Raw genomic sequence first — 9,187 nt, forward strand, 5'->3', positions numbered from 1 at the left:
GCACACCCATCCACTCCTCTAACACTACAGTGAAGTTCGCTGATGACACCCCCATAGTGGGACTGATATCAGGAGATGATGAGTGGAGGGTCAACACCTGGTCCTCAACGCTACTAAAACAAAGGAGATCGTTGTGGACTTTAAGAGAGCCAGGAAACCAAGGATTGTGGAAGCCTGGCTCCTGAACCTAGATACAGATTATATCAGCCGCCAACTCAAGAGGACCAGCAAAATTATCAAGGACTTAACCCACTAAGGTTTGTCCCCCTTCCATCGGCCAAGAGATTGAAGACCATCAGGACATAGACAGAGAAACAGCTTCTTCCCCACCCCCCCCCCCCCCCCCATCCCCCCAACACCCCCCCCCCCCCCCACACACACACACACACACACACAAACCTGTACTCATATCTTTGTGGAGATCGTCCATTCATTTCTATGGGCAAAACCCTAATTCCGACCATGACAACCTTAACCCCTACCCAGCCCTAACCTTAACCATAAGTAACCAAACATTGGCGGAGAAGTGAGACAGTCTGGCTACAGCTGTGTGGGAAAAGTTTTTTTAGGCTTGTCATTTGGGCAGCATTTGCCAGATAGCAGTTTTTCCACATACAGTAAGACGTCTCTGGGGAGGAAGAGTCCAATTAGTCCAAACTCCATCCAGCCTGACTCACTGAGCCTGTGCAGTGTGTGTCTGACTGGTGTGGAGGTTCAGTATCTGCTCACTCTCAGACAGCCTGTATGATTGACTGGCCCAGCTCTCAGATGCTGAGGTCCTGCTGGCAGGTTCACTGCTTCCTCTATCAAAGTGAGCAAAGAAGTTGTTGTATTTCTCACGCACTGGGGCGTCCCTTTGGATGAGGGTGGAGAGCTGTTGCATTTTTAGTCTGTGACAGACTTAGCAGAGATTGCTGTTCAGATGTAGTTCTGAATATTTGTATTTTACCTTCTTGATGCCTTTTTGAAAATTTCCATGAAATCACAGTTTGGCTGCTCCCTGCGTTTTGAATAGCCTACAGACAACCTTATTAAACAGTTCAATTCAATTAAATTCAATTCAATTTTATTTATATAGCCAGGGTTCGAATTACGGGGGAGCTAAGGGGACCTGGGCTCCCCTGAAAGCCTACTTTGAGACATTTAGGGGGAGCTCTAAAACACTTTCCATTTTTTGTGTCGCATATAGATTTTGATTTTCTGTACATTAAGGTTCCTGAAATAAATGATGATATTAAAAATGTGTCAATGTTGTGTGTTTATTCGCTCATTACAGTACTATTTCCGAACACTATTTTCCGCTGTCTCCTGCTGTGACCATCCATGCGTGGCGGCGCTGCACTGAAATTACCGTATTTTTCGGACCATAAGACGCACTTTTTTCCCCCCAGAAGTGGGTGGAAAAAGTCCCTGCGTCTTATGGTCCGAATATTGCTCTGCTCACATGCTTTAACCTTCTGGGTTCGAGTGCATTGTACAGCGTACTTTTCGCGTCTATTTCAGTTTATATCTCACTGAAATCTTAATGTAGAATAATGAAAAAACGCTGGCTTCTGTCTTTTCAAAATTACGTTAAATAAAAAAATAAATAAAAAAAATCAAACCATGTCACCTTACTTTGTTTTACCTGCATCGGGGGCGTGTAGTACCGCTGTCACCCGAAGATCGCTATTCACATTCTAAATAGCCGCATTAGCGCGTATTCAAATCGCATTCGCATGGTAATTTGCTGAACAACGCAGCGGTGAAACGCGATCTAGATACATCCCCATCAGCGCCATAAAAGGGGGGAGGGATGTGGCCAGGTAAGGATGGTTGACATAAAATATTTTAGGACACTATTTGGTTCAGAATTTTTTTTTCTTCATTTGCACCAGCTACAACTAGCTTGCCGGTGTTACCGCCGCTGCCGCCGCTAAAAGTTGCTTCTAGTGACAGCACCAGCACCGAGGATAGCGAGACTTTGGCGCCAGAAACCACCGCTGCGACCTGCAGCGGACCAGGCGATCATGCAACACCTTTCAACTGGACAACAAAGCAATGGAGTGAGTGGAGAATCAGGAATACATGGCTCTACTCCAAAAATCAGAAGTTAGGATGTACAGTATGCATGGAGGCAAAAAGCCTGTTGCTCGCCGAAAGAGCAACGGGAGTACATCTGTCAGAGGAATGGATGAATGGAGAGGTCAGCAGCGAGTCACAGAATAACCTGCGGAAAAAGATTTACAAGCATCGGGACAGTCACCGACCCTCAACATCCTGGGTTACAGGACGGAAAGCAAAGACAGAAGACCCCAGGCCTCTGTGGTCACTTCTGATTTAAGGTAAGAATCATGGAATTACTTACTTGATCTGTGCGTTTGTGAGGATTGGCCCTAATCCTATTTAATATTGATGTATTTTTTTATGATTGTTATGTGAGTTATTCTGTTTTCATCATGATTTGCATGATGTAGGCCTAAGCGCGGTTGATTCAGAACCGTGGACAGAGCTGTTTGCCCTAACACTGACAACACTGACTGACGCTTGCGTTTTGAAGTAAACGGTTTACTAAGTAAACAATAGGTTTACTGTAAACCTATTGTTTTAAATGCCCGAACATGCACCAAAAGCGTTAAAGTCAGTCAGGGAGGATCGGTAAATACGGCTTCCCCGAAAGCCACTTTGTAATTCGAACCCTGTATATAGCGCATTATCACAACATTACATTGTCTCAATGCGCTTTACATTTCTGCCTCGTAAGGACCCCCCATTGAGTAAGCCAAAGGAAAAACTCAGATGAGTCAAACAAAGAAGATGATATGACTAAGCTAATACAGGGGTTGAAATATAAGGTTTGCAAGGCGTCCATGTCCTTTTTTATTGCAAAATTGGCAGTGCAGGAGTTACATAAGTAATAACAATAACTCTTTGAGAAAGCAGAGCACCATGAGCAATTAGAGTTAATAGCCTTGCTTAAGTCAGTGTTTCTCAAGCCAGTCCTTGGGGCCCCCCAGACGGTAATTATAATAATAATACATTTTATTTATACTGCATTTTACATTACCAAAAATCTCAAAGTGCTTACAGAATCAAAAAGCAAAAGAAACAAAAAGGACTTATCAAGACTAAGATTTTAAAAGAAAGAAGATTAAAAAAACAATTACTATGAGAAGGTTTAATAACTTTTAAAACTGTCAGTAGATTGCGATGCCCTCAAAGTGTCAGGGAGAGCATTTCACAGACGAGGAGCAGCAGCACAGAAAGCCCTATCCCCCATGGTGCTTAATCTGGTTCTGGGTATTTGAAGTCGGTTTGAGTAGGAAGAGCGAAAGGAACGAGTCGTGGTTTGTGGAATGAGTAGTTCTTTGAGGTAGGGAGGGGCATTTCCATAGATACATTGATGGGTGAGAAGAGAAATCTTATATTCAATCCTGGTGGAAACGGGAACCCAATGAAGTGAATGCAGAATGGGAGTGATATGTTCATATTTCCGTACTCTCATCAGGATCCTGGCTGCAGAATTTTGAATGTATTGAAGCCTCTGGAGACTCTTGTTAGGAATCCCAATGAGAAGAGCATTGCAATAATCCAGTCTGGAGGAAACAAAAGCATGGGTCAACTTTTCAGCATCTGGTAGAGTGAGAGTAGGTCGGAGTTTGACAATATTACGAAGATGGTGGAAGGAGACCTTGCAAAGGTGATTTATATGAGATTCAAAGGTGAGGTGGGAGTCCAGTTTAACACCAAGGTTAGTGACTGATGAGGAAAGAGGAATATTATGACCGGAGAAAGTGATACTGGTTATGGATGAAGATTTAACCTGGTGGGGGGTACCTATCATGATGGCCTCAGTTTTAGAACTATTTAGCTGGAGAAAATTGTGGCCCATCCACTCCTTTATCTCCTCCAAACAGCTGACCAGTCGAGATGATGATGATGACAATGACTGAGACGGTCCAGGTTTTTGCTCCCTCCCAACTCTCAGTGAACTGAGAGAGAGCAAAAACATGGACTCGATTCACTGATTCGAGAGACACTGGCTTAAGTACCCAATGGTGAAATGACTCTCATAATCTTAGGATTGGAACCCACAACCTTCTGATCACAGGCACAGCATTCAATTGAACACCTCATCCAGATATTCAACACTTAATGCACGTCAAGCGATTAGTGGATACAAATCTCTCATAGTTTTGTAGAAGCAGAACAAGGAACAATAATTAGCTAGAAATATTAAATCATACTGTTAAAATGGCACATTTTTAATCGGGAAAGCATACTTATGGTATCATGGATGACATGTTTGAATAAGTTGTGTTAACTCTTGTTTCAGGTCAGAGAATCCATTGTCATATGTTACAAAGACACAGGAAACAAGATTTCAATCACTTATCAACTATGGGGTCAAACCCATCCCAGAAGGCACCTGTCCACGTTTTTGGACCCAGTAGAGGCCTGGAGTAACCAGAGGAGACTCACATGACATGGGGAGAACATGCAGAGTGCAAGTACCTGCAGGAAGTCATTCTGTACCTGGATAACTGCTATTACTGCTGTAAGTACGATCATTAGCAGCTCTTAGCTGACTGCAGTAATTGTTTGTTTGATTGGACGGTGAACCCAGTATATTATGTGCTGTTTGATTTAACGCATGTATTTGGTGATTTTCATATTCATGTATCATCCTTTAAAGCAGGGGCAGTCTGTTCCTTAGGGCGACCAGACGACGCACGACCAGAGTGGGAAAGGGAGGGAATTATCTACCACACCGTTACTCTAATGTAGACAGTTACTCTAGCGTAGACAGTTACTCTAACGTAGACAGTTTGCCTTGCATCTGAATATCATAGTCCAATCAGCATCAGGCCATGTTCTGTGGAGTACTCTGTCATGTTAAGGCATTTTTTTTCAAACTGCAGGCACTGTATTGTACTCTGTATGGGTTCGAGAAGGGTTTGCACTAATTTGGCTTTATCAAATGCAATCTGCTTTATAACTGGGGCAGCCTGCAATCTGTCACATTCAAGGTCAACATGACTAACGTTACCTCAACTCAAATGACTTGATTGAACTTAATGACTTGATCATGTCATTAATAGAAACATGTCCAGCTGTCACCTACCATGCTGGCACAGATAGTCCTGGGTGCAGCCATGTGGAACTCAGGCCCACCTCAGCACTCAAAGCGAGCCATACAGTACAATGCAATGATTGTGACAGACAGATACATGTGTGTGTCGTTAGATCAGTTGGAGGAAATGTGCTGTTAAGAGACAAGCAGATTTTTCTCTCTCTTTATTAATGTGGTCTTAGTGATGCCACAGGTCATTTAAAAACTGTAAATACTGTAAATGTATGGTAGTTGAGTCTGTAGTGTGATTATGATGTGAATTGGCCTGATTTTCTGCTGACCCACCCACGCTGTGATTTCTGGCTCTGCTATTGGTCGTCATAGCAGAGCCGGCCCAAGGCATAAGCGAACTAAGCGGCTGCCCCCTGGTGGCCACGGGGCCCCCAAGAGTACATGAAATTACATCGTTTTTTTATTTGAATTTTTTTCATTTATATATGTGTAATATTTCAGTTGATATCATATTGGTAATGAAATCCATTATTCAATTAAAAAAAACAACGCAATAATATTTTAACTGGCTGCTGCAGGATGCATGCACAGTTGGAGTATGACAGCCGTACGATGCCTGAGTTAAGTTAACTTAAATTCATTGAAGAAGCAGCGTCACTGCAGCAAAACAACTAATAATGTCACAAAAAAGGACATATCTTTCTGGTGCAGAGAAAAGAAAACGGAAGAAATCCGAGGAAGAGAAAAAACAGCAAGATAAAGGTAAGTTAAAAAAATGAGTATAAACTAAACGAGGCTAAATTGCAAGCTAATGTTGCTTCTTCCGCTTAGCGATCACCAGCGGCAGCTAACGGCTCGTCAATTCATGCTCGTGCAAAGGATGAGACGGACAAAAATTACCGATGAGTAATAAAAAATAAGCTTCTGTTTTATAACTTTGGTACTGATAACAGTTTAACATTACTTACACTGGACTGGCCTAAGTTTGGGGTCTGTGTTATTATATCATTATGTCTTAATGTTTTAGGTGTACAGATGGCTCGCTGCGGTGCCATATAGGTTGATGTTAAAATAACTGTTGTTTGTTGTTATTGGTGTTATCTCCGGATAGCCTGCACTCTCCATCTGCAGAGCGGAGCTTTTCCAAACTCAAACTGATCAAAAACTATTTGAGATCTTCCATGGCCCAAGAAAGACTGAGTGGACCTGCACTAATTAGTATTAATAACATAATTGCCCATTAGATATCTTATAATGATATCATAAACGACTTTGCCTCCAGAAAAGCAAGGAAACACAAATTCTAAGGAAAGTGGAATATTGAGGTGGAATGTAAAGTTGAGTTAGTTTGTCTTTTCATATAAAAATATCCTGTTTGTATTTGACTAATTTGTAGTTCTTTGGTATTTAGCTTTATATTTTATTATTTATTATATTGTAGTTGATTGTATTGCACTTTTTAAATGTTGCAAAATTTTCTGATCAAAAGTAATTAAAGTGGTTAACGTTAGCCTTATATTTTATTATTTATTTTATTTGTGTTGATTGTATTGCACTTTTTACATGTTGTAACAAAAAAAAATTAAAGTGGTTAAAGTGTTTACAGTAAGAGCATTGTCTACTAGTTTATTTTGCCACTTTTCAGTACACCACATTAAGTATGCCAACTGGTACTGCAAGACTTTGAATGTTAAAGTGCAAATTAACACCTGACTGCTCCTGTGGGTTTGCTACTGTTACAATTGAAGATCATAGCAAGGGTAAAAACATTGGTATGATGTAAGCAACACAGCTACAAAAAAATAAAATTTATATTGGGTGTGTTAGATTTATAGTGTGCGAATAATAAAGGATTGACAATAATTAGTCATATTGGTGGCACAGAGGGGCCCCCAAATAAAATTCTGCTTAAGGCCCCCTGAAGGCTTGGGCCGGCCCTGGTCATAGTAATCAGAAAAAATTGATGAAGACCGAATCAGATTATTGTGAGAGCAAGGACTTCACTCAATTTTATGCAATTAACAGAAAAGCAGGTATCGCTCTTCATGATGAAGGTTTTTTTGAGTGCAAACTGATAGATGACAATTTATCTGTTTATAACCACAGTAGATTGGTCAGTCAATGTAGATAATAATTATAAATTTTGGACATAGCTGTCCACAATCACTGTACAGCAGGGGTCACCAACTCCGGTCCTGGAGAGCTACTATCCAGCAAGTTTTCTATCCTACCTGGCTTCTGATGAGCCACACTAGTAAATACCAGGAGCAGGTGTGTTATTCTGACATCTAGTGGTTACTGGTGGTATTGTTTCACTGAGATGACCAAAACAAATATTAATTGTTCAGTGCAGCGTGAAAATATCATGTTAGCTAGCTGACTAATTTGAACAATGCAATGTAACATTTGCCTGATTAGTTAGCTGTTAATTTACCTATTAAAAGGGTCACCTTAGTCATCATCTTAACAATCACCCCCGAGAGAGATTTGGCAGGAGCTGCCACTGCTTCAAAGCTGCGTTTTAGAGATTGTTCCTATTGTCACAAAATGTAAGGATGACAGGTCAGCATCCATGAGCTCAGCTGACTGATCCCCCAGGTACATTTTCCAAGGGCTCGCAGTTTCAGTCTCCTTTAGCCGACAAAACTCTAGTTGAATAATCTTAATCAGGGACTAACATTACTTCACCACACATAGCGTACGATTCTACTAGTGTGTGTGTGTGTGTCTGTGTGTGTGTGTGTCTGTGTGTGTGTGGGGGGGGGGTGGGGTGTTGGGAAGGTGCCCGTTTTATTTTTTTACCCCTACCCTTCAGACAGTCTAAGTCGTCCATCGCTTCTAAGGCTGCATTGTCTTTCACAAGCACATCACTGGAGGTTCTGGTCCATTTGAATGGGGGGGACATCAATTAGATTTTTGCATTTTAAAATGAACCGTTAATGTGTAATGAGGACTCTAGATGTTTTTTTCAAAATTACAAATCACTTTGTAATGAACACCTACAGTAGGTCCAAGTCATGAAGCTATAAAATGCAGGTGCCCCCCCCCGGCCCACCCAGAACTGCCACAGGAGCAGATGATATAGAACAGGATACATTACAGCTACACTTGGCTGACTTTCACAGATTTGATCCTTTTGAAACACTGAAAGCACAGAGGGATCTACCAGTACATGTGGATGAACCTGAGTTTCAAGGCCCTTAAAAGTGACCATTATGGACTCATTCCGATCGATCCTCTCATTTTCTATAATATCGTCAGTCAGCAGTATTTGAACAGATTCATGCACTTGATTAAATTAATCCAATGCCTTTTGTAGAACCAATGACTCCAGGGCTGTCAAACGTCCCATAACTGACCGTGAGACACTCACAACTGGGTCCAATCTCATTCTCTCACACTAAGCTTGAATTTTCTCCTGCAAATTTTACAATTAAACCAAAGTGTTACATTAACCTCCCTGAAATCATGGCATTGGTGCTGTAGAATGCTGCGTGTGTGACAAGAGCTACCTGCACATTCGGGCTGTTTTCTATGGAACCAAGTACATAATCTAAAATATACAATCCAAATATACAATCTAAAATCTAAAATATAGTGTAATGGTGAGTGTAATGGCGAGGATGTACAGACTAAAGTTATTTGTACAGTAAAGTGAACATGTGCAGTATATGTGCATTCCAGTACAAACGAACGTAGTGTACAGAAGGACCAGAGTTAGTTTGAGTTGAGAAGCCTTATGGCCTGGGGGAAAAAACTCTTCCTGAGTCTCTCTGTCCTGGACATCAGGCAACGGAACCGTCTGCCTGAGTTCGGCCTTTTCCGTGTAACTTACTCATAAACAGGTGCGTAGCCTTCATTATTAACTCCTGGTTAAATAGCCTTTACAAACAAACTTATTCATTATACCTGTATGTATAAGCTATAGGCGACGCAGTTTGCGTTAACTGTGTCTTACCCGAAGCTGCTTTAAATTTACCGAGTGGCTACTTAATTTCGACTCCGAGATCTTTGGAAGCGTAGATCCCTCCTGGAAAAGGGCACTTACACAAACTTCTAAGCGATCGTCAGTAATGGTCCAAAAACTGTATCCCCCTCCGCCAGAAAAACATGCCCCTCCCC

The 9,187-nt window shown here is 41.5% G+C and overlaps 1 long non-coding RNA gene across 2 annotated transcripts; it reads left to right on the plus strand.

The window, feature by feature from the left end:
- The first annotated feature begins 1,452 nt into the window (after nt 1-1,452).
- On the plus strand, nt 1,453-6,571 carry LOC140593579 (uncharacterized). Of its 2 annotated transcripts, XR_011993980.1 has the most exons (4): nt 1,453-2,324; nt 4,316-4,537; nt 5,777-5,827; nt 6,177-6,571. It is a non-coding gene; the product is annotated as an uncharacterized lncRNA (long non-coding RNA). The 2 variants fall into 2 exon arrangements; XR_011993981.1 differs by lacking the exons at nt 5,777-5,827; nt 6,177-6,571 and adding an exon at nt 4,676-5,625.
- Nucleotides 6,572-9,187: the final 2,616 nt, after the last annotated feature.

Source organism: Paramormyrops kingsleyae, chromosome 12, assembly GCF_048594095.1.
Source record: "Paramormyrops kingsleyae isolate MSU_618 chromosome 12, PKINGS_0.4, whole genome shotgun sequence".
NCBI classification, from domain to species: Eukaryota; Metazoa; Chordata; class Actinopteri; order Osteoglossiformes; family Mormyridae; genus Paramormyrops; species Paramormyrops kingsleyae.